This window comes from Octopus sinensis, linkage group LG9 (genome assembly GCF_006345805.1).
Source record: "Octopus sinensis linkage group LG9, ASM634580v1, whole genome shotgun sequence".
Taxonomy (NCBI): Eukaryota; Metazoa; Mollusca; class Cephalopoda; order Octopoda; family Octopodidae; genus Octopus; species Octopus sinensis.
Window position 1 is genome coordinate 84,094,344 of NC_043005.1, and position 27,500 is coordinate 84,121,843.

General features: G+C 35.7%; 1 protein-coding gene across 3 annotated transcripts in view; it reads right to left on the reverse strand.

Annotated features, from left to right (window-relative positions):
* LOC115215914 (heparan sulfate glucosamine 3-O-sulfotransferase 5-like) overlaps positions 1–27,500 on the reverse strand; it is a 507,987-nt gene that overhangs the window by 16,464 nt on the left and 464,023 nt on the right. The window contains exon 1 of one of the 3 annotated variants that reach the window (XM_036506064.1): positions 8,592–8,700. The exons of the other annotated variants lie outside the window; for them this stretch is intronic. The gene's annotated coding sequence lies outside the window, so the exon portion shown is untranslated. Of the gene's footprint in view, positions 1–8,591; positions 8,701–27,500 lie in introns of those variants that run through there. 3 annotated transcript variants of the gene reach the window in all.

Below are 27,500 nucleotides of genomic sequence, written 5' to 3' on the forward strand. Positions count from 1 at the left end.
ATACACTTAGCAGTTCAGCAGACAGATATTGATAATTTCAGAACAAGACTGACATAAGTATGAGGGGCAATGGGGATGTGTGTGTGTGTACAATATGATAGAATAACAGCCGGCATAAGGTGGTGAGCTGGCAGAAACGTTAGCACGCCGGGCGAAATGCTTAGCGGTATTTCGTCTGCCGTTACGTTCTGAGTTCAAATTCCACTGAGGTCAGCTTTGCCTTTCATCCTTTCAGAGTCGATGAATTAAGTACCAGTTACGCACTGGGATCGATATAATCGACTTAATCCGTTTGTCTGTCTATGTTTGTCCTCTCTGTGTTTAGCCCCTTGTGGGTAGTAAAGAAATAGGTATTTCATCTGCTGTTATGTTCTGAGTTCAAATTCAGCCAAGGTCAACTTTGCCTTTCATCCTTTCAGAGTCAATAAATTAAGTACCAGTTATGCACTGGGGTCGATGTAATCGCTTTGTCTGTGTTTGTTTGTCTCCTCAATGTTTAGCCCCCTGTGGGCAATAAATAAATAAGAATAACAGCCTGGAAGACAGTGCTCCAGCATGACCAAGGACAAACGATTGAAATCAGTAAAAAGGAAAAGAAAACACAGACACACACACACACACACATTTAATTCCAGGAGAGCCTTATCTGCAATACATAGAAGGGTCAGCAGATAGATTTATTTCAAGACTTCATTATCAGTTTTACCTTTTGGCTATCTTAGTTCTACAGACTCTTGAGAAGTTTCAGACTGCAGCTGACTGCCAAAACCTTGTTTAAAATCCATGTGATTGGTCAATGTTTCATATGTATGGCAGATGAAGTCCTACTCAATGGAACAATTTGATTGGCTCCAAATGTAATATACACAGACACATTGGAGAACTGTGTGAACTTTTGAGGAGTCAGGGCCATAAACATACTTACATATATAGTAGCATGTATGCTTACAGCTATTTCTTACATAAGACACTGTTTCCCCCCTCAATTGTTAAATGTGAGGAAGATGGATATAAAGATGAATAAACTCAGGTGTTTATGCCAAATTAAATACATGTATATATATATATGTGTGTGTGTGTGTATATATATATATATATATATATATATATATATATATATATATATAATACAAATAAGAAAATGGAGGAACAAATTCATTACACACACACACACAAATACATACACACATTAATATACACATATATGCAAATATGGATACACGCACAAATATATACACACAAACATATATATATATACATACATGACAAATATATATAATAGTCATTGCAATAGCTATTGAAAAGTTTGCAAGATGCAATGAAAATTTTAGAAAAAATAAATGAGAGGAAATCAAACCAGTGAGTGTGTTAAATAATAAGGCACAAAATAATAAGGTACAAATTCTTAACCCTTCTTTTTTGTCCCTTGGTTTCCCCCATATGAGATGTTTTATTACTCATATTTATCTACCCTAAACAATAAACATTTCAACCTCCAGTGTGCTGTCCCCATCATTGATGCCACATATACATTAATGAGATTATTATCGCCTGCAGCCCCTACAAGAGTTTGAGTAGGCTGACACCAAAATGAAACCACACCCCTTTTTATGTCACTAAAGTAATTGATGAGTAAGATATGCCATTGATTCTTTACCGATTTCAATCTTCATTCACACATTTTGGTTTTCTGCTAGCCTAGTGATTGCATTTTCTTCTAGAGCAGAGTCCTATGTACCTGGGGAAAAAGTATCATCAGACAGTTATAGGACGTTTGTAATGTTATGCAAAATATATCCAATGTGCTTTTGAAACAATTGTAATACTTAACTACCTTTTCCATTCGTTTTATTTACAGATTTGATTATCATGTTATAAGCAATGTCTTCTAATTAGAATTTTCTGTCTAATCTTGACATTGCATCAACTAAATCTGATCTATTGGTTAATAAATTTCATTGATCAATTATCAAATCAAATCATCTGTATTTATACTAAAGATTAACAAACTGCGTTTTACCATGGTCACTCAACTGATCCTACTACACTGTGTGTGAATGTGTGTATCTTTGTGTTTGTCCTCCATCAGCACTTGACACCCAGTGTTGCTCTATGTAAGTTAGCATTTCAGCAAAAGGGACCAGAAGAATAAGTACTGGGCTTTAAAAACAAGTTCTCTTGGTTGATTTGTTTGACTAAACCCTTAACAGCAGTGCTCCAGCATGTCACAATGCAATGACCAAAACAAGCAAAGGATATATATATATGTATATATATATATCCATACATCTATCTATCTATCTATCTATCTATATATATATAATGTGTGTGTGTGGTGGCACTCCATCAGTTATGGAACAGCCTGCTCGTGAAATTAACATGCAAATGGCTGAGTACTCCACAGACACTTGTACCCTTTACGTAATTCCCAGGGAGATTCAGCATGACAAAGCTGGCCCTTTGAAATACAGGTACAACAGAAACAGGAAGAAAGATTGAGAGAAAGTTATGGTGAAAGAGTACAACAGGGATCGCCCCCCCCCCTCCCTGCTGGAGCCTCGTGGAGCTTTAGGTGTTTTTATTCAATAAACACTCACAACGCCCGGTCTGGAAATTGAAACAGCGATCCCACGACCGTGAGTCCACTGCCCTAACCACTAGGCCATTGCACCTCCATAAATATATAATATATATATATGTGTGTGTATATGTGACATACACACACACAACAACAATTATAAACATGATTTCTGTACACAAATCCATGAATATACAGCAATATGTATTAATTTATGCACAAACATGCAAATTGATAAACAATCTGACACGTTTTTTTACATACACACAAAGATACATGTATGATTAAAAAGAAAAAAATTGTGTCAGAGTGTTTGATACACATGCATGTGTGTGTGTGTGTGTGTGTGAATGTTTGTGTGTGAATGTGTATGTGAATATATGTGTGTGTGAATGTGTGGATGCATGTCTGTATGTGCATGAACACTGTGTGTGTGTGTGAGACAGAGACAGAGGAGTGCTAGTGTAACTTGAATACCAATGAGGTATATATGATCCATTTAGTGTGGGTGGTTCCGTTCTGTAACTCGAGTTTTAAATAGTTTTGAAACTATGTTGCCAGATACTTAGAGTATTGCGCAATGTCTAACCCCCAGGCCCCACCCAACAACCACACAAACAATGAATCAATGGTGTATACTTATTGACAGTGTATTTATGTAATTCCACCAAGGTTGGCCTTACCTTTCATCTTTTTGGGGTCGATAAATTAAGTACCAGTTGTGTACTGGGGTCTATCTAATTGACTGGTCCCCTCCCCCAAAATTTCAGGCCTTGTGCTTAGAGTAGAAAAAAGTGTCTTTACATAGTTGTTTGACATGATAGAAACATCAACCCAATCTCCTCAATCAGTAGCCTATAGTATCAAAAAATGAAGGACGTAGTGGGCAATAAAATACTGGATATACTATGCCTAAGAATTTGTGTTTCAAATTGTGAGTGAGCAACTCTTTGAGGGGAGGGGTTGAGTTGATTAGATTACTCTCCCCCACCCAGTACTCATTTGGTACTTTATTTTGAGTCTGAAAGGATGGAAAGCCAGGGCTGATTTTAGTGGGATTTGAACTCTGAATCTAAAGAGATGCAACCAAATGCCAAAAGGTAATTCTCCAATGCTCTAATAATTCTGTCAGCTCACCTCCTTATTCTTATTGTTGTTATGCCTTTTTACTATAGGCACAAGGCCTGAAATTTGTGTGTGTGTGGAATTGGTCGATTACATAGATCCCTGGGTTTCACTGGTACTTATTTTATCGACCCTGAAAGGATGAAAGCCACTATCAACCTTGGCAGAATTTGAACTCAGAACACGAAGACAGAAGAAACACTACTGAGCCTTTCACCTGGCATGCTAACGATTCTGCCAGCGCACTGCCTTAATAATAATATTAACAAGAGCACTCAGAGAGTGCAAACCTCTGCCAAGGCAACACCAACGTCCTCTCTCAACAATTAGATGGAAATGATTATTAAAATGAGAATATTGGAAATAAACTCGACTGCACTCACAAACGAGAATACTAAAAACGAGCCCAACTGCTCTCAAAAATTAAGTAAAAATACAGGAAAAGTAATCCAGAATCCTTGTCCAGTATTAGATTGATCCCAAAATTTAATCAGTTCAGTTCTTATCAGTCATGAGGCCAAACATCCCTGAAAATTTCATCCAAATCCATCCAGCAGTTCTTGAGATATCTTGTCCATTAACAAACGAACAAACAATACTTCCGCCTTTGCTAAAGCAGAGCTAATAATAATAATAATAATAATTATAATAATAATAATGTTGGCACAGGGCCATAAATTTTGGGGGAGTTGATTATGTCAACCTCAGTGTTCAACTGCTACTTATTTTATCAACCCTGAAATGAAGAAAGGCAAAGCTGACCTCAGTGGAATTTGAATGCAGAACTGAAAGGTGGACGAAATACCTCTAAGCATTTTACCCAGTGTGCTAATGATGCTGCTAGCTCAAACCATGGTAATGATCATAATGAAATAATAATTAATAAGAATAACCTTTTCTTCTATAGGCACAAGGCTTGGATGTTTTGGGGGGAAGGGACTCAATTACATGAAGCCCAGCCCTCAACTGGTACTTCATCAAAAGGATGAAAGGCAGAGTCAACCATAGTGGAATTTGAACCTAGAATGTAATGATGGATGAAATGGCACTAAGAATTTTGTCTGGCATGCTAATTATTCTGTCAGTTTACCACCTTAATAACCCTGAAGTTTTTGGGGAGAGAACCGGTTGATTACATTAACCTCAGTGTTTCACTGGTACTTAATTTATCGATCCTGAAAGGATAAAAGGTAAAGTTGAGCCTGGCAGAATTTGAACTCAGAACATAGAGATGGGTGAAATTCTGCTAAGAATTTCGTCCAGCATGCTAACAATTCTGCCAGCTTCTTACCTTAAATGGTTTCAAATTTAGGCACATGTAAAGCAATTTTGAGGGGTTTCGCTATTGTTGATGTGTAGTTAAAATAGAGAAAGAGTCTCCTGACAAACTGTTTCAGTTGTTGACTATTCCTCAGAGATATACTTAGCTTCCTTTCCCAGTCAATAGATATTGTTCAACCCTTTTCATACCAACCCACCCCAAATTGTTATTGGTTCTATGATACAGAATTCCTGTTTTAAAGTGATTTAAATTAAAACCTTCCATCAAAATTTAATCCTTAAACAGAAGACATCATCAATTGATGTTTCAAACATTTTACATAGACATGACCATCATTAAAGGACAGTGAATATTTTACAGAACTTTTTGATAATGAGATTTTAAATTTTATTCTGCAAGAGGCCAATAATTATTACAATTTTTATACCTATTTAAGTGATAATTACCCTAAAAAAGAAAGAAACAATTTTTTTGTTTTTTGCTCACTTGGCACACACAATCATGTAAATCTTTCCTGCCATTTAAGGATCAATGATGGCAAAAATTCTTCATTATTTCAAAATTAACTGAAATAAAGGCAAACAAGATTGTTGTTATTTAGACTCAAGTCAGCTCCATTCCTGTCGACCCCTAGCCAAAACCATTCCTACCCTGATTATTTCATCACATATTTCAACACAGTACAGTATGTTAGGTGGTTAGGAGTAATACAAGGTCTCATGATACACCCTTTTTCAACTCCTGCAGGGCACGCCTTACGTCAAGATTATACAAACAGATTTTGACTAAAAATTTTGTAACATAATCTTTAGGTTTCTGTTAGTTTGAAAAATTTCAATTCTTTCTTTCTCATTCACCCATTTTCATTAAAGTTTGGTAAAATTGGGCAGTTCTTTGAATTTTCAGTGTATGAAAATAACAAACTTATTTAAGTCAACATTTTGACAAATATACTTATTGTCCCAAGCCAGCATGGAAGGCAGACATTAAACGATGATGATGATGATGATTGTTAAATAAAATTTTGAAGAATAATAAAATTATTTTGTGATTTATTTTATGTAATATATAGAAATTCTGAAAAAGGAATGGGACTAGATTGGTCACACAGTAGGGATACCTCCAAGCAATATTGTAAGACAAATGTTAGGGTGGCAACCAGAAGGAAAGAGGAAAGTTGGAGGACCTAAGAAGACTTGAAAAGGATGTGTGGAGGACAAAGTGAAGGCAATCAGAATTTTTTTACTTTGAAATCTTGGAGGTAGCTCAAGATTGCATGGAATGGTTACAGCCCTTTTTTCTTTATGGAGTAATGTGAACTAACTAACCCAACTAAAATATAGTGTATTGTGTCCAATGTATGAGGTTTGTGAAATTATCTTTTAATAATGGAGTAAGATTTGAGTGACATCTCCTAAGGCTGGTGTGAGACATTCATTTATGGTGTCTACTGTCCTTCGTGAGGTGTTTGTAAACTTATATTATTTAGGTAGTGGGGCTACATTTATCTCTTAAGGCTGGTTGTGAGACTCTAAACCAGTATTTCTCAACCTTTTTACCGTTGCGTAACCCTTAAAATAAATTGCATGTCTCAGGAACCCCTGCACAAAAAAAACAATATACACCATATTTATCTCATGTTTTTCATTGTAGTTCACATGGTAAATATTATATATATATCAAAAGGATGTGTTATAATACTATTTCACGGCCACACCAACAATCCAATAATACTTATCCATATATATATAAAAACAGCCATACCAGCAATGCAACATACCTCCATCATCAGCTGCCCCACGGATATCATTATAGTTTCGACACCTGGGCAGTACCATTCAATCCAGTGGTGTCAACAGTGTTGTTTCGGAATAAACAAACCAAAGAAACCACAATTTTCAAACACATTTACTCAGTGTACAACCATATCAATAAATAAATTCCATAAGTAAATTACAACCACTCTTAAATATATATATATGGTTGTTATATTTTTTCTTGATAGCATAATAGATTAGATAGGATGATGTCTATATTACAATAACCAATAATATGTTGTGCATGTATAGTAACATTACAATCATGAAATCAGCATTAGCTTATCTCACTCTTTCTCGCGGAACCCCTAGGAACCTTTTATGGAACCCTGGTTGAGAATGCTGCTCTAAACCATATAAAGAAGATATGATAAAAGTGAAACGTTTAATTATTTCAAGGGTCCTGTGGATTGTGAAGCTCTAAGTTAAATCTCTAATTGGTACTACATTCGTTATGATGATGAACGCTCCAGCTGGTCTGGTCAATGGAACAGCTTGTTCATGAAATTAATGTGTATGTGGCTGAGAGCTTCACAGTCATGTGCACCTCTAACCTAGTTCTCTGGAAGATTCAGCATGACAAAGAAAATTAGAGTTATGTACCCTTTCACTGTAGACACCACAATTAAATTGTAGAATAATTCAACAAAAATGGGTTCAAAGTCTACAAGACAGCTGTTCAATCTGGAAAGGGCGGTGTCCTCAAGTTCACGAAAAGAAATGTCTTCATATGCTTGGAGCCCTCTCTGTAGAATTATTCTCTGAGTTTTATTGTGGCTTTTATGATCAAAGGGGACATGACTCTAATTTTCTCTTCACCTTTGCATCAACCTTATTGCTTTTTCCTTCTGACTTCTCATGTACCAGCGTCCTAATTTTCAAATCGAACAGACAATGTGCTTGGGAGAGACAGAGTATGTTATATAAAATCTGCCTAGACGTGTCTGCACAGTAAGAAACTATTAGCTCCTATCTTTATACTGTGTATATTAAATGTCTGAATACATGTATGTATGTATATATATATATATATATATATATATATATATATATATATATAGTTAATCCAAACAAGAAAACACAGAAAAAAAGAGAAAAAAACACAGCAACGCGAGGACGTGGAACAATTAAAGTATTATTGACGCTCAGGAAAGAAGGGAAGGATATATATATATATATATATATATATATATCATCATCATCATCATTTAACGTCTGTTTTCCGCGCTAGCACGGGTTGGACGGTTCAACCGGAGTCTGGGAAGCCAGGGGCTGCACCAGGCTCCAGTCTGATCTGGCAGTGTTTCTACAGCTGGATGCCCTTCCTAACGCCAACTACTCCACGAGTGTAGTAAATATATATATATATATATATTGTATCTGTATATCTATATATCTCAAACATATAACCGTGTTATATATTTTAAGATGTAAATATCAATATTCTAATACATAAACATTAAAATACAAACTCTATACATGAAAAGAATATAATAATAATAATAATAATCCCTTCTACTGAAGGCACGAGATCGGGAACTTTTGGCGGGAGGGGACTACTTGATTACATCAGCCCCAGTGTTTCACTGGTACTTAATTTATCAACCCCAAAAGGATTAAAGGCATTTGAACTCAGAACGTAAAGACAAACAAATGCTTCTAAGCATTTTGTCCGGCATGCTAATGACTCTGCCAGATCACCATCATAGTAATAATAATAATAATAACAACTGCAAAAAAACAAAACCAGAACAATATTGAAAAGCTGTAACGAACAGATGTTACTCACCTGGCTTTAATCCAATAATCAACTACGTGGGGGAATTCTGAAGATATTTACCAACATCGCTTTAAATATTGTGCGTTGTACAATATATCTTTTACAGGCTATAGAATATGTTATACGCCATAGAATATATACTTGCTTCTTGTATATAATCGTTTAATAAATAAACCATAAACTGTGTTTTTGATTTATTTAAAGAGGCATTTAATTACATGGTTTTTTGGTAGTTGAAACGGAACCAGCCGACCAATCAACCAACTGACTGGCTAATCTCAATTAATCCCTACCAAAATTTATTTTTGGATTTCGTTCTTCAGAATTATTATTGATATTATTTATCATTTCTTTTTGTAGTTTTGGGTGAACGGGGGGTGGGGGTGGGTGGAGGTCAGTGACATTTTGTGTTGCATCATTGTTGGTAATGTATTACATTATAGATATATCATACAGAATATATACACACACATATATATATATATATGAACTCTTCTACATCACACCATAACGAATAGATTACACAACATTGGCAAAGAAATTTGAGAAATTTGAAAAGAAAATGCGAAACCAAAAACAATATCACTATACATGAAATTTTATATCATTTTCCTGACATGATGATTTTAATATTTTTTTAAACCATATAATACAAATCTTATGTAGATTTTTTCCTTCGATTTTGCTTTATATATATATATATATATATAAGTATATATATATATATATACACATCATACATATATAGATATATACATGCATATATTATGTATGTGTGTGGAACTCAAGGGAGTTGAGCTTTAGTTTGTTAATTGAATAATTTAGAAAGATGGGGAGGAGTGTAGTAAAATAGTTGGGCTCAGCAAACCGGACACAATCTCTGCATGGTCTACCCCACTCCTTCAACTACGTCACGAAACAAAATTAATAATAATAATAATAATAATAATCATGATGATGATGACGATGATGATGATCCTTTGTACTATAGGCACAAGGCTTGGAATTTTTTTGGGAAGGTGATGGGTTGATTACATCGAGGCCAGTACTTGACTGGTTCTTAATTTATCCACCCTGAAAGGATGGAAAGCGAAGTTGACCTCGGTGGAATTTGAACTCAGAACATAAAGATGGACAAAATGCTGCTAAGCATTTCACCTGGTGTGTTAACAATTCTGTCAGCTTGCCACCATAATAATAATAATAAGAATGATAATGATGATAATAATGATGATGATATAATAATGATGATGATGATATAATGATGATGATGATGATATAATGATGATGATAATCATGATGATGATGATGATCATAATGATGATGATAATAATACTAATAATGATGATGATAATCATGATGATCATAATGATTATATCATAATGATGATGATAATAATAATAATGGTGATGATCATAATTATGATAATGATGATGATCATAATGATAATAATAATAATATGATGATTATGATGATAATAATTATGATAATGATGATGATGAGAAAATAAAAATAATAATAATAATAATAATAATAATAATAATAATGCAGTGTTGTTGTATACTGACATCCTTTCCACTATAACCACAACAAAAATGCTAATTGGTTAAAAAAAAAGAAGTACTCTCCTGTTCCTGCTAAATTTTATTGGTTGGCTCTTAAATATGATCCCTTGTATAATTTGGGTGTGGAGGGAGATGTGTGGGATATGGAGTGTGTGTTTTGTGTGGGAGGGAGATGAATGGAACCTTGAGATGGGGTGTGTGGGTGGGTTTCTTAAAAAACCTGTCTTCATGACCCCCCTCCACACTTTTCATAATAGTTGAGGGGTGTGTGGTTTCACCACCACCACCATCATCTCTACAACCACCTCTATTATTGTCACCACCAAAACTATCATCATCACCATCATTATCATCATCATCACCACCATAGCCACCATCACTATGAGCATTGTAACTGTCCTCCTCCTCATCATCATCATCATCACTACCATCACCAACAAGAACATCACCATCATCATTATCATCAATAGTATTATATTCAGCATATCGTCATCACCACCAACACCATCATCATTAACATCATCATTACAACAACCACCATCAACAACAGCGACACTAACATTCTCAATAGCGTTTTATCCCCACCACCACCACCACCACCATCGTTATCATTATCATCATCATCATCATCAGGGTATCTCTTAATTGATACATTATTTAAATGAGGTGGGTGTGGTTATAGTTGAAAACCCCAAAAGATTTAATAAGGTAGAAGCGTTTATATTCTACAGGCTGTGATACTTCCCACCGTCACCACCCCTGATACCCCAACACCCTGATGTTATGCCCACCCTGCACCCCCATCCATTGCAGGTTTGTAAATAAATAAATAAATAAAGAGAGTATATCCCCAGTGAGTGTGGGGAGCTGCTTTTAGTGTGGTTCAGGGTGGGAAGCGGGTGGGAAGCAAGAGGAGTGAGGGTGAAGATTATATTAATAAGGGAGAACTTGTTCATTCATTGAATAATAATGACTACCATGTGTGCGTGCTAAATGGTTGAGAGCGACATGTGTGTGTGTATGTGTGTATATATATATTTGGAAACAGACAATAATAAAGTATAAAGAAAGGTATAATTTGGTAATCTGTTAAACAGCTGGACATGCGCACACACACACACGCACATGCATATATTTATGTATTTACAGATATACACATATATATGTATACATATGTATATATATATATACATACATACATATATATACATACAAGTATATATACATATATATATATATACATACATGTATATATACATATATACATACATACATACATACATATATATACACACATACATATATATATATATATACATATATATACATATATATATATACATATATATATATATACATACATGTATATATACATATAATATATATATATATATACATACATATATACATACATATATATATACATACATACATACATATATATATATACATATATATACATATACATATATATATATATACATATACATATATATATACATATATATATATATACATATATATACATACATATACATACATATATATACATACATACATATATATATATACATACAAGTATATATACATATATATATATACACACATGCAAGTGTGTATATGTGTATACATTTATATACTCATGCACAGACTTGATGGCAACATCTCTTTCTTTTGATGTTATATTGAATGCACATATAAAAAGCTATATATATATATATATATATATATATATATATATATATATATATATATATACACACACACACCATATACACCCTACATATATGACTGCACATACTCCTAATTTGAATATTAATGATAGAATGAAGCTAATGAACAAGCTCATGTGGTTAGTTAAGCAGCTAAAAATAAGAGTTAAATTTCCTTCAAACCCCACTCTACAGTCATAAAGAAGGACTCACTGGATAATGCGCTCTTGGTTTGTCTGCCTATGGAAATAACAAGGGACAGTCACGGTTGGAATGCCTTTTATTATATGTCTGCTTCATTAAGGTTGGCCTAGCATTAAACAATGACAAAAACAACAATAGCTCGTCTTGAAATTTGCCATATAGGAAGCCATACTCCATAGCAGCTAAATGTTTCTCAAATATTATCCTACAATCTTTTTTTTTTTTTAAATTGTTCATTGGATAATGTAGTCTGAGATACATTTATGATCTTTTCCACATTTAAAAGTAAGAAAAAGCAAAATAAAAGCAAAGGGAAATGGATGAAACAAAACAGAATCTTAACAACTGGAATAACTTTTGATCAAAGAATCTGCTTTTGTTAAAGATGAGGGAGGAAGAGAAGAGAGAAGCTAAGAGGAGGAGGAAGAGAAAAGAGTAGAGATGGGAAGAGGAGAAGGAAAAGCTGGAAGAAGAGAAGTGGGAGGGGAGGATGTGGCAAAAATGAAGAAGGTTCTCAGTGGGGAACAAGTGAAGTGTTTCCTAGTCACTTGATCTGCTAGTTATAGCAGCCCCGAATCTTCTTTCTGCTCTCTCAGCCCAAGAAAAAACAAATGACATATTGAAGAAAATGGCCCCCACAGAACATGAAACACAATAATGCAGTTTCCGAGTGAACAACATGAAAGCTGAAGTGTCCTGCAAGTCTTTCAGAATAGATTAGCCTGAATTTAGAAATGGAGTAAAACAAGGATGGGAATCATTGCTCCTACATCTTTTCTATCTTCTTCTCAGCTATGATTGAGCTCACTTGGCCAAGGGTCAGCAGAGTGATCGATAGACTGAAGGTCTGATTATTTTTATTATTATCATCATTATTAGTGAGTGAGAGAGTAGTGTTTTCCATCAAAGTGGCACTGTGGTACAAATATATGAAGCTTAATATACCCATCATGACAATCAGTTCGATAAGGGTACACCAGGCACATGCATCACTACCATATGTGCGCACATCAAGATAAACAGTGCAAAAACCTTGCGAGTGGATCCCAGTTAGAATTCTCTTAAGGTTGAGTAGCCCATCCTACTCAAAAGATCCCTGTTGTTTAAGGATGATGAATGGAACATCCATGTTTCCAGGGAGGGGTGAATTATTGAAATCCTAAATAATCTCTGTCAACACATGGCTAAGATGCTCCCCCACAACACGTGCTTGTGATCAGAGATGCATATTTCGTCGGCCTTTAAAGGGAGAGGCTCAAAAAGCTAAGGTCAAGCAACTGCTAAGTAAATTCTGTGAATTATTATTATTATTAATGCAACCTCGCTTAGGTCAACTTTGCTTTTTATATTTTCAGGGTTGTATCAACAAAGCACTGGGGTCGATGTAATCGACAAATTCCTTCCCCCCAAATTTACTGGCTTTAAATCAAAATTAGAAATAAAACGCTTCGAAGCATTTCGTCCGTTTTTACATTTTAATTATGTTCAAATTTCGCCGATGTCAACTATATTTTTCATCCTTTCGGAGGCCAATAAAAGTAGTACCAGTCAAGTACTGAGGTCGATGTAACCGACAATCCCGCTTCGTCAAAAGGCCTTGTGACTATAGTAGAAAGGATTATTATTATTTAAATATTACATTGTACTTTCAGTTCGTTTAGGAAAAAGCTAAAGTATTCTAAATGCAAGGGAAGTAACTCTATATTAAAGCAGCTCGAAGTGAATTTTGGAACCGAATCTTTGGAGATTTTATAATTCTTCCGTATTCCATTCACGTCTCTTCAATATAAATATTTAGAAATTCTTTTTCTTCTTTTTGTAGTTTCTGGTCATATATCGCTACTATTATCCCACTAGTTTTAGTTTTATATCGACCTTTTAATATCGGATGAAAATTTGGCGAGCTGGCAGAACCGTTAGCACGCCGGGCAAAATGCTTGACGGCATATCGTCCGTCTTTACGTTCTGAGTTCAAATTCCGCCGAGGTCGACTTTGCCTTTGATCCTTTCGAGATCGATTAAATAAGAACCAGTTGACTTAACCATCCTCCGAAATTGCTGGCCTGGTGCCAAAATTTGAAACCCGATATTATCTTCGGAATAGAAAACTAACACGTTTTAGCACACACTCACACACACACATACACACAGTCATTTGAAGAAGTTATGTTTGCAAAGATCTATTTGATACACTATCGGTGGACCCCCGTCGATCGGCGACGAAGATTTAACGAAGCAAAAATATTTTCACGCTAAAGTGTCGGTTCAAAGGGAGATAACAAATATATTGTTGCAAGGGAGAAAACTCTAGCTGTATTTTTTTTTTTAACGACTTTCTTGGAAATTACTCTACTCTTTTACTTGCTTCAGTCATTTGACTGTAGCCATGCTGGAGCACCGTCTTTAGTCGAGCAAATCGACCCCAGGACTTATTCTTTGTAAGCCTAGTACTTATTCTATCAGTCTCATATGCCGAACCGCTAGGTTACGGGGACTTAAACGTACCAGCATCGGTTGTCAAGCGATGTTGGGGGAAGGGGACAAACAACATATACACACACACATACATATATACATATACATACGACGGGTTTCTTTCAGTTTCCGTCTACCAAATCCACTCACAAAGCTTTGGTCGGTCCGAGGCTATAGTAGAAGACACACTTGCCCAAGGTGTCACACAGTGGGGCTGAACCCGGAACCATGTGGTTGGGAAGCAAGTTATTTACCATACAGCCAAACACAAATACTCATTATACGCTTGATGGACCAGATGTACGAGAACTTCGTTTCCTTAGCACGAGGACCCAAGTTCGATGCTTTTGTGCGTCAGATAATTTTTTTAAATCCGTGATTGAATTGGGCAGAGAGAAACTATGGAAGCCCGTAGGGTGGATTTTACCTGTTTCGAAAAATAATTTCTTGTCACTGAGTAGCACAGATTCTACCTGAGAATCATGTTAAAGTTACATATGTGTAAGGAATATTCCACCACTTACACGCTAAATCAGGAGCAGAGAGTTCAGTTGATTGAACGAGTCCTCATCATGAAAGGACGAAGATCCACCTCATAGAACCCCTATAATCAGGCTCTTATTATATCCACTTCAATACATTGAGGGAATTACAGGGACACTAGAAGATATAGGGGCCAAGAGAGATAGACAAATTAAAAAGCAGGAAATCTCAAACCTTCTTCACCAGTTCCTATGTCTCTAGGGATCTTATTTACATAAATGTGCAGCCGTTTGGTCAAGAACTTTGCTTAAAAATTGAGATTTGTGTTGGATAGTGCTGCTTGGCACCTTGAGAAAGTATCTTCTGCAGCAAGAGATCAACCAACATTAGTAAGCAGAATTTGGTAGACAGAAACAGTAAGGCGCCCATCGCACACCTCACCATTCTCTCTCTCTCTCTAAACCAATTTCTATTTTCTGCTTTCTCTCCCTGTTTATTTGTGTTCCTTTCTGTTTAAGAGCATAGGCTTGAAACATAAAAGACTTTCTCACTTCCTGAGCATTAAACTAATACATCTGTTTGTTGTTTACACATCCGTCTTCGTCTTTTGTTTTTTTTGTAAATTCTCACTATATATATAGTAGGTGCACTCCATCGGTTGCGACGATGAGGGTCCCAGCTGATATGATGAACGAAACAGCTTGCTCGTGAAATTAATGGGCAAGTGACTGAGCACTCCACAAACACGTGTACCCTTAACGTAGTTCTTGGGGAGATTCAGTGTGACAAGGCTGTACAGGTACTACTCATTTTTGCCAGCTGAGTGGACTGGAGCAACATGAAATAAAGTGTTTTGCTCAAGGACACAGCGTACAGCTGGGAATTGAACTTACGATCATGAGCTGAATGCCCCTCACCACTAAGCCATGTGCCATCATATATATATATATATATATATATATATATATCTTTATATATAAAAGTGAAGTTGTGTGTCTGTCTCCTACGATTTAGATTCCTAACTACTCCCACATTTTGCGGTGCAGTTTAACCAAAACCGGGTATCTTATAGTCGTGATTCATATCGAGCCCTTCTGGGTATTAGCGCGCATCTACGATGAGTCTACGATTTTAAAAATAAATTACCATCATTTTTTTCCATTTTAATGCATTTTTTCGCTAGTATATAAGGGAAGTAACTCTCTAAAAATGTCTACGATGAGTCAACGATTTAAAAAAAAATTTACCATCATTTTCTTTCCCATTTTTAATGCATTTTTTTGCTATTTTTTTGCTATAACTCTCTAAAAATGCTTATATAGTTATTTCCCTTACAAACCCGAGCAACGCCAGGCGATACTGCTAGTATATATATATATATATATATATATATATATAACTGATGTCACATACTTATTGTACATGTTTTGTTTATGCATTTATTGGCTGTGAGACTCATTGAAGGATAAGTCCCTTTAAGACATTGAGTGTCATAGCCAAAAGGTCTTAAAACAAATCCTGCAGCTAATAAGCATATGAACAAAGCACATACATTAAGTATTGAACATTGGTAATGTTAAATGTCATTAGAGTTGCTTATTATTGAAAATTTTATATATATCAAAAAGAGGTGTTATAACACTATTCCACATATACAAAACAGCCATACCAACAATCCAACACACCTCTATCATCAGCTGCCCCACGGATATCATTATGGTTTCAACACCTGGGCAGTACCACTCAATCCGGCATTGTCAACAGCACTAAAATAAGTGTTGTTTGGGAACAAACATACCTAAGAAATCACCGCTTTCATTTAATCTTAATTCTAGGAAGGATGAAACATTAACTTATTAATTGAACCACAACAAGAAACATATTTACCCTATGTACAAAAATATTGGTAAATAAATTCAATAAGTAAATCTATAACTAACTCCTAAATTATCTAACAGTGACCAATCCTTTAAGTCACACAAAAAATATTCCCTCCAGTCTTTCATAATATGAATATAAAAGTGAAAGCTTTATAACCAAATCATCATCATCATCATCGTTTAACGTCTGCTTTCCATGCTAGCATGGGTTGGACGATTTTAAGTGAGGGCTGGCGAACCAGATGGCTGCACCAGACTCCAATCTTGATTTGGTGAAGTTTCTACAGCAGGATGCCCTTCCTAACGCCAAGCGCTCCGAGAGTGTAGTGGGTGCTTTTTATGTGCCACTGGCATGGGGGCCAGTCAAGCAGTACTAGCAATGACCTCGCTTGAATCTTTTTACACATGCCACCAGCACAGGTGCCGGTCACATTCATTCAATCTTAATTCTAGGAAGGATTAAACACTAATTTTATTAATTAAACAACAACAAGCAAACACATTTACCCTTTGTACACCAGTATCAGTAAATAAAATCAATAGTAAACCTATGATTAACTCCTAAATTATATCATTAAACAGCAACCAATCATATAAGTCCATATAAATAATAACCCCACCAGTCTTCCATGGTTACTTTTATAACAGTGAAAGCTTTAAATTCAATTCTTTCCAAAACAAAACAAACACGAGTGAAATTAATTTAATAATATAACTATGAGTAAATTACATTATTTCATAATCCAAAAGTTAATAATAATAATAATAATAATAATAATAATAAAAACACTACATACTTATTAAATATATGTTATCCTTACATACTTTAATGTTAAATTATTACCAGTAACTAATAGATAATACTAAAATGTTAATAAATAGGAACTAATGAAAGTATAACTGTAATTAACAATTATTATAAAAACCTTGCTCTCTCTCTCTCTCTCTATATATATATATATATATATGAAGGGTGCACCTTGAAAGTTACCCTCTGAGGCACAAGTCCAAGCTAGGTTGTTTATGGAAGACCAGAAGTCACCCATGCCTACCGGCCCCTCCCTGTACCACTGATGTCATCCAAGGGAAAGGTAAAGGCTGATACAGCTTGGCACCAGTGATGCTGCAACTCATTACTACAGCTGAGTGAAATGGTGCAATGTGAAATAAAGTGTTTTGCTCAAGAACACAACACACAACCCGGTCCGGGATTTGAACTCACAACCTCATGATCGTAAGCTCGACACTCCAACTACTGAGCCATGCACCTTCACAAATATATATATATATATATATCCTTTTATTTCTTTTATTTGTTTCAGTCATTTGACTGTGGCCATGCTGAAGCACCACCTTTAGTCGAGTAAATCGACCCCAGGACTTATTCTTTGTAAGCCTAGTACTTACTCTACCAGTCTCTTTTCCCAAACCGCTAAGTTACAGGGATGTAAACACACCAGCATTGGTTATCAGGTGATGTTGGGGTGGGGACAAACATATATATCTATATAGATATACACTACGGGCTTCTTTCAGTATCTGTCTACTAAATCCACTCACAAGGCTTTAGTCAGCCTGAGGCTATAGCAGAAGACACTTACCTAAGGTACCACACAGTGGGACTGAACCCAGAACCATGTGGTTGGGAAGCAACTTTCTTACTACACACCCACTCCTATGCCATATATATATAAATATAGGGTTCAAAATTGTACAAAGGGCAAAAAAACCAAAGGCAGAGATAGGTGAGAAAACAACAATCAAAGTGTATTTGTTGAATGCTCAGGGAAACTGGAAGAGTCTTCGACATTTTGAACCTATGCTCTTCTACAGGAATGAACATGTATATTTAAAGTGTTTATCATAAACAGTGCTACAGCATAGTTGAGAATGTGTGGACTGGGAGCAGACATATATTAGTCATATAATGACAGCAATGAAGGCTAGAAGCAGATGTTCAGTACACAGAATAAAACACAAGACAGAGAAGTACACAGTAAAAAGGCTCTGAAGAGGAAAGAGCAGATAAGCATGTCAGGGGTAGTGTTGGTATATTTCTTTTGAAAAAATGCATAGAATTTTTCAACGATACAGTGGCCTGATCATAACTGATACAGGAAAATTATTCCTTGTTTTGACAATTGTGTGAAGCATGTTTTTAAAAATCATGGGTGCTGCATTGTTTTTTTGATTTTATAAGCATTTTTATGAGTGTAGAGGTATTGAAAATAAGTGGCCAAAGTTGTTGTTAGAAAGTGAGTGGATAATCTTGTGGGCCTTTTTCCAAGACAGTGGCTAGATATGGAAGCAATATGTTCAAGATATGCTACTACACTCTTGGAGTGGTTGGACTACACACTCGGAGTGGTTGGCATTAGGAAGGGCATCCAGCTGTAGAAACTCTGCCAGATCAAGACTGGAGCCTGGTGAAACCACCTGGTTCGCCAGCCCACAGTCAAACTGTCCAACCCATGCTAGCATGGAAAGCAGTCGTTAAATGACGATGATGATGATGATGCTAAGTGACACGCAGAAGATAGTCATCTAGTTACACACACACACACACAAATATGTGTGTGTGTGGTATGTATGTGTGTATATGCATAACATACACACGTGTGTTGTGTCTATGTTGTGTCCCTTTGTGTACAATGGAAGGAATGTGATTGCTAAGTGGATAAAGTACTGGACTACATGGCCATAGGTCATAGGTTCCAATCAACCACTGGTATTTTTTTGTGTTCCCAGATAGAAGATAGACATTTTATTCCACATTGCTTCATTCATCTGGCTGTGAAGATGAAGTACCAGATCAAACCAGGAATAATTAAATTCCCATCATTTTAGGATTGACAGAATAAGTACCAGTAATTATACACGAACAGATTAATCAAAAGGGAGCTGCAAATATTCATTACTGACTCATGAAAGCTAGAATTTCATGCATGGCATTTACTAAAAGCCTAAACTTCTTTATATGAACCTTGAGTCATTCACAGCTATGAAAGAAAGACATCTACCTGTATCATCAATCAATCAATCTGTCTGTCTGTCTCTTTACCTACCTACATCTTTATGTCTGTCTGGCTTTACCTACATCCGTCTATCAGTGTCTTTACCTACACACACATGCATGCATGCACACACACACATGCATGCAGTAGATACAATATGGCCAAATGTTTAAAAAGTTCACTTTGTAATCACGAGATTCTGGTTTTGATTTGGTTCCATGGCATCTTGAAAAATGTTGACCTCAGGTCACGTCAAACCCTACCAGTGGAATGATGTAGACAGAAACTACTGAAAAGTCCATCGGATGAATTTTACTTCCAATCTAAAGGTCCAGCTTTATTTTACAGGGGAAAAGAGAGTGAGATTAACTTCTCAGCTTTCAAAAAGCTATGCAAATGGAGCTGTATGTGTGTGTATGTGTGTGTGTGTTTGTTCATGCCTGCTTACATTGAGATTGCCTGCTAATTGCAAACAAATGCATGGCTGTGTGGTTAAGAAGTTTGTTTCACAACTCAACGGTTTCAGGTTCAGTTCCACTGCGTGGCACATTGCATTAGTGCCTTTTACTATAGCCTTCAGCCAACCAAAGCCTTGAGTGGATTCGACAGATGGAAACTGAAAGATGTCCTTTGCATGTGTGTGTGTGCATGTGTGTACATCTCATCATGTGTGTGTATGCATGAGTGTGTACGTCTCGTCATGTGTGTGTGTGCATGTATGCATGTGTGTGTACGTCTCCTCGTCGTGTGTGTGTGTACGTCTCCTTGTCGTGTGTGTGTGCATGTATGTATGTATGTATGTGTGTGTGTGTCTCCTCATCGTGTGTGTGTGTGTGTGTGTCCCCTTGTATTGACATCGTGTGATCATTGTAAATGAATGTCCCTGTCATACAAGCCATGTCTTCATTTCTAATATTCTGTAAAAAAAACATGTCTGGCCTTGGGAAACTATTAACCTTGCTTGGAAATAGGTGAGGATTGATGACAAGAAGGGGGCATCTGGCTGTAGAAAAACTGTCTGAATTAACCCCATCCAACCCATGCAAGCATGGAAAAGTGGATGTAAAAATAAAGATGACAATGATAATATCCATGTCACACAAGCAGCATTGTTCAATTGTAATCTTCCATGGAAGCATGTCCATGTTTTAAGGATTAGGGGCAATAATTACCTTATTTGGAAACAAATGAAGGTTGGTGGAAAGATGAGCATCCAACCATAGAAAATCTACCTCAAAGAATTTTGTCTAATCCATGCAAGCATAGAAAAGAAAAAAGTGGATATTAAAATGTTCATGATGATTAATTGGTTAATTAGATAACATCACCTATTATAGAGTTCTATATGGGAATATGGCATAGTGGTTAAGAGTGCGGGCTACTAACCCCAGGATTCTGAGTTCAATTCCAGGCAGTAACCTGAATAATAATAATAACAACAACAACATTGAAAAATACCTTAGGAATGAGAACCCAAGTTCAAAATTTCCCCAAGACACCTGATGAAGGCTGGAGGGTATATCAGCTGAAACATGTTAACAATAAACAAGATGAGGACAAATATCTGTCAAATGTAAATAATGTATCATCCATTATATTCTCTACTGAAAGGAATCATTTACTACCAATTTTACTTAGCCATTTTGATGCCAACCCACACGAAACTTGTCCTGGCCCTATGATATAAAATTCTTGTTTTAAAGTGACCTAAATAAATTTCCACTAAAATTTCTCGTTAATTTATGTTCTAAACACTAGTTTAACAATAAAGTTGTTTTACTAAATTCTTCATTACTCTCAGAACGAATTGAAACAAAGCCAATGTATTTTGAGAGAGAAATGGTAAGGAAAGGATTAGAAATACTAAACTTGACTTGTTTGCAATGATCTGGTTCAGTTAAGAAACTAATCAACTATTTCCAGCTTTTGTTAAACAAGATAATTAGCCACTTTCTAGATTATTAAAAAACTTTTCACCATTTTAAGAAACTAATTAAACACCTGTAGATTATTTGACAAAAGAAAAACTCCACTAAAATCATATAAAATCAATGACAACAGGTACTTTTAGAATATTTCAAGGTTTCAGAAGGAACCACCAAGTTTTGTTAGAAAGAAGAATGAGATAAAGGAAGAGAAAAATTATAAACAAAAAGAATTAAAAAATGGTAAATACAAGAGAAAAGAATCACGGTGACTTGTGTTAACTAATTTATCTATCAATCATCATCATTGTTTTAATGTCTTTATCTGTTTTACTAGTGTTTGGTAAAAATGTTGCAAAGTCATTTATTTTTAGTATTTTGGTAAATTCTTTGTAATTTACAAAGTGTCAAGCACTGGTGCTGGTGCCACATGAAAAAAAAAAAAGCACCCAGTACACTTTATGGAGTGGTTGGCATTTGGAAAGCATCCAGCTGTAGCAAACATGCCAAAACAGACAGTTGGAGTCTGGTATAGAGTTCTGACTTGCCAGTTCCTGTCAAAGCATCCGACCCATGCCAGCAAGGAAAACGGACGTTAGATGATGATGATGATGATGATGATGATGATGATGCAGTGTATTGTGTTACTGAGCATTTCATTTTGCATTCTTCCTGTAAATGAGCATCCCTGTGACAAGGGGGTATCTTGCAACCTTGCTCACTTGTTTGCCATGGAAACCAAGTAACTCACCCTATGGGTCTTTAGACTCAAGAGAGTTCTTACATTTTTTTTTTAATACATCACCAGTCCTCAGTCAAACTGTCCAACCCTTGCCAGCATGGAAAGCGGACGTTAAATGACGACGATGATGATGATGAAAGCACCTGAGGATTTGTTTACCATTGTTCTGCTATTCCTTTAGATGAGGAACTATAATCATAATTTATAGCCAGGCAGTAAGCTGGCAGAATCGTTAGTGTTCACCGGGCAAAAAGCTTAGCAGTATTTTGTGTCTTTATGTTCTGAGTTCAAATTCTGCCAACGTCGACTTTGCCTTTCATCCTTTGGGGTCAATAAATTAAGTACCAGTTGTGTACTGAGGTCAATCTAATAGACTGGCCCCCTCCCCCAAAATTTTGGGCCTTGTGCCTAGAATAGAAAAGAATTATAATTTGTAGAATCATTAGTTTTCTTTACGTCCTGAGTTCAAATTCCACCGAAGTCAACTTTGCCTTTCATCCTCTCAGGGCTAATAAATGAAGAACCAGTTGAACCCTGGGGTTGATGCAACTGGCTCTCCCCGAAATTGCCGGCCTTGTGTCAAAATCTGAAACCTATATTTATGATTTAAAGGCAGCAAGCTGGTTGAATCATTACCATGCTGGAGCAAAGGCTTAGCGGCAGTTCATCAATTCTACATTCAAAGTTCAAATTCTGCTGAGGTGGACTTTATCTTCCATTTGTTTGGGGGGGGGGGTAATAAAATAAATACCAGTTGAGCACTGTGGGTTGATGTAATCGGCTTACTCCCTCCTCCAAATTGCTGGTCTTGTGCCAAAATTTGAAGCCAATATTCATTAGTTATTACTAAGCAGCACCTTGCTGTGGTCCTACAGTAAAATGTATTTGAGCCATGAACCTATGAAGTGTTTTCGGCAGATTTTCTTCAGCTGGATGTCCTTCATGGCTGGCCAGGTTTCCATGGAAGATTGTAAATGAGTGACATCATTTATATAGCAGTGATGCTTGTTATAACTTCCATACATCATCAAGACAAGGGGATACAAATACACATGGACACACACGCAAAGGCTTCTTCCAGTTTGTCTACCAAGTCCACTGGTTTTGCTCAGCCTTGGGTGAGAGTTGAAGACACTTGTCTAATGTGCTCTGCAGTGGGACAACTCAAAACTACGTGGTTAGGAAGTAAACTTCTGAAACACACGTAACCATACTTGTGCCTAGGCTCTATCCACTCATTCATCTCTCTCTTTCTCTCTCTCAAACACACACATGCACACACCTATTTGTCTGTCTGTCTGTCCATCTATATATTTCTCTGTCTATACATACATACATACACACACACACACACACACACACACACAAACAAACAAATAAACAATAGGTTTCTTTCAGTTTCCGTCTTAACCAAATTCACTCGCAAGGCTTTGTTTGGCTCAGGACTATAGTAGAAGACACTTGCCTGAGGTGGCATGCAGTGGGACTGAACCCACAACCATGTAGTTAGGAAGCAAACTTCTTACCACACAGTCATTCCTGCACCTACACACACACACACACACTTATTAAGAGTTATTGAGAGTGAAATATCTTGGACTCGGTTCTTCTCACAGCACCAATACCAGGGACAAGTTGTTGACCTCTTGGCTAACAACTCTGCATCTCATTAACTTAGCTAACATCACCGACAACAACCCCAGAACATTCTTTAAATAGGTTCTCTAAAACCATAACTCCCTTCACCAGAATGAAACTGCTGCAGGGTTTTTTTTTCTCTTTCTTTACCAGTGAAAACATATGGCACAAAGATTAAAAGCAGAAATATGCCATTCTTCAGTTGCCAAATCAGATGGTATTTAATTAATTACTCTGTGATGAAGTTATTAATAATGTGTTGACTGCAGATTAGCGCCATAAATATCTTGAAATTCTAGAAGCAGATTAAATATATTGTGAAGAATTGAAAGAAAAGAAGAAGTTAATGGAGTGAATAGATATCTTCTGGAGAAAAGGAGAAAAAGAAGAGAGAAATGAAAAATGGAGAGATTAAATAAAGAAAGAGAGGAAAGATTTATAGATGTGACTCAAGGGCCTTGAATAGAGTTTCATACCAGGGTACTTGAATCAATTAGAGCTGAGACATATAGAAGTGTGTGTGTGCGTGTGTGTGCAATGATACTTAAATACGTACATACATACATACGTACATACATATATGCATATGCACACGTGTACATATACACAAACAAAAAAATACACTTACATAAACACTCGCATATATACACACATATACACAAATATATATTTACACATTAATGCTCGTTTTTATGTTATGCTGCAAAGAGTTTTACATTAAACTGAAGGAGTGCTCAATAATTTTTGTAGAGTACAAATTCATAATTCTTAAACAAAAACATTATTGACAGTAACTTTGAAGTTTCTGGTAGCTAAGCCATCATTGGACAGTCTGATGGTTTAGCTGGTCAAAACTTTGAAATCACTATTAACACTGTTCTTGTCAGGGAATTATATATATGTACATGATGATGATGATGATAATATATATATATATATATATATATATATATATATATATATACATACACCATATATATATATATATACATCATATATATATATATATATATATACTATACATACACCATATATATATATATATACATATACATACAACCATATAATATATATATACACCCTATATATATTATAACACCATATATATATATATATATATATATTATATATATATATACACAGACACACATACATACCACCCTTTTACTTGTTTCACTCATTGGATTACGGTCATGCTGGGGCAGTGGCTAGAAATCTTCAGGCAAACAAACTGACTCCAATACTTACTTTCCTTTTTAAGCCTAGTGCTCATTCTATCATTTCTTCTGTTGAACTGCTAAGTTATGAGGACAAAAACAAACAAACACCAATGTAGGGGATGAACACACCCACGCACGCACACTCAGACCTATGTGTATGTTTGTATGTACAATACATGTGTGTGTGTGTGTATATATATATATACACGCGCACACATGTATATATAAATATACTCACACACAAACATATGTTGTCTATAAATGATATATATATATATATATATATATATATATATATATATATATTATATATAATATATAACATATACATGCATACATATTTATATATACACATGCACACACACACTCACATACACTCCTATATCTAAGTTGACATTGCCAGCTGAGTTTATGATGTGTGTCACTGTCAGAAACCCTTAATTAACTTATTTCAACATTTTCGTAAACTTACTTAAGGTTATGTCAATCTGTCTTCTTCCTAAATCTTGTGCCCTCCACCCCACCCTACTCCACCACTCCCACCATTCCACATGTTTTCAGTTTCTTTTCTTTGTCCCACCTCAAACACTTGAGATCCTGCACTAGATTATCGGCACAGATTCTTTCCTTCCTACACACCCACCTCATATCAGCTGTGAGTTTTTATAAAGCTTCAAAATGTAAATATATGCATGTGTATGCACACACACACACACACACACATATATATATGAGTCTTTGTAAAACTTAAAAATATATATAAGCATGCGTATGTTTATATATATATATATATATAATTAATTAAGGGTAGAAATTGATATTTATCAATTAAGACCATGGTCTAGCATATTAAAAAGAATCCGAAGATTAAAATATTTATATATACCAATTAAGGACTGAACACGAAAATGGACAGTCAACATGCTAGATATAGATGTCAAATCGCCATTCACCACAAAGATTATGTTCTCAGATCAAACTCAACACAAAACCATAGCAATAACAAGTGAAAAATATACGAAATAAAATAATTTAATTATTTTATTTCGTATATTTTTCACTTGTTTTATTGCTATGGTTTTTGTGTTGAGTTTGATCTGAGAACATAATCTTTTGTGGTGAATGGCGATTTGACGTCTATATCTAGCATGTTGACTGTCCACTTTCGTGTTCAGTCCTTAATTGGTATATATATATATATATATATATATATATATATATATCGTTTGTAGAAAACATAAAACTGGAGAAGAAGCACAATCTAAGATGTAGAGCAGTTAACATTTTAATGGGGGATGCAGATTTATGGGGTTACCCTGGGTTTCCCGTCCATAAGGGGTTTAGCCTTACGGTGTATGATCAAACTCCAAAACTTGTTGGCCTAAGACCTCTTCAAAATATGGAGGGGGAGAATGCCTTCACCTATTGTTTACCTTTTTAGTAAGGAATTTTTCCCCTCCATATTTTGAAGAGGTCTTAGGCCAACAAGTTTTGGAGACTGATGGTATGCCGCAAGGCCAAACCCCTTATGGTGCACCTTGTCCATCACCACTAGGTCCGGTGTGTTATGCTCTGGCACCTGATCTGTTTGGATTGGGAAATCCCAGAAGATTTTGCTAGTCTCTGTGGTTTGTGCTTATACCATGTCTTGCCCCTCTCTAGCCCTCATTTTTTGCACAGTTTCCAATGTAGTGATTTCAGGCAAGTCTAGGGCATTTGTTTGTGATATGAGCAATGGTTTCATCTACTGTGTTGCAGATGTGGCACAGCAGAGGCATATATTATTATTTATTATCATTATTATTATTATTATTATTATTATTATTATTATTAAGGTAGTAAACTGGCAGAATCATTAGTACACGGGGCGAAATGCTTAGTGGTATTTCATCTGTCTTTAAATTCTGAGTTCAAATTCCACCAAGGTCGACTTTGCCTTTCATCCTTTCGGGGTCGATAAATTAAGTACCAGTTACGCACTGGGGTCAATGTAATCGACTTAATCCCTTTGTCTGTCCTTGTTTGTCCCCTCTAGTTTAGCCCCTTGTGGGCAGTAAAGA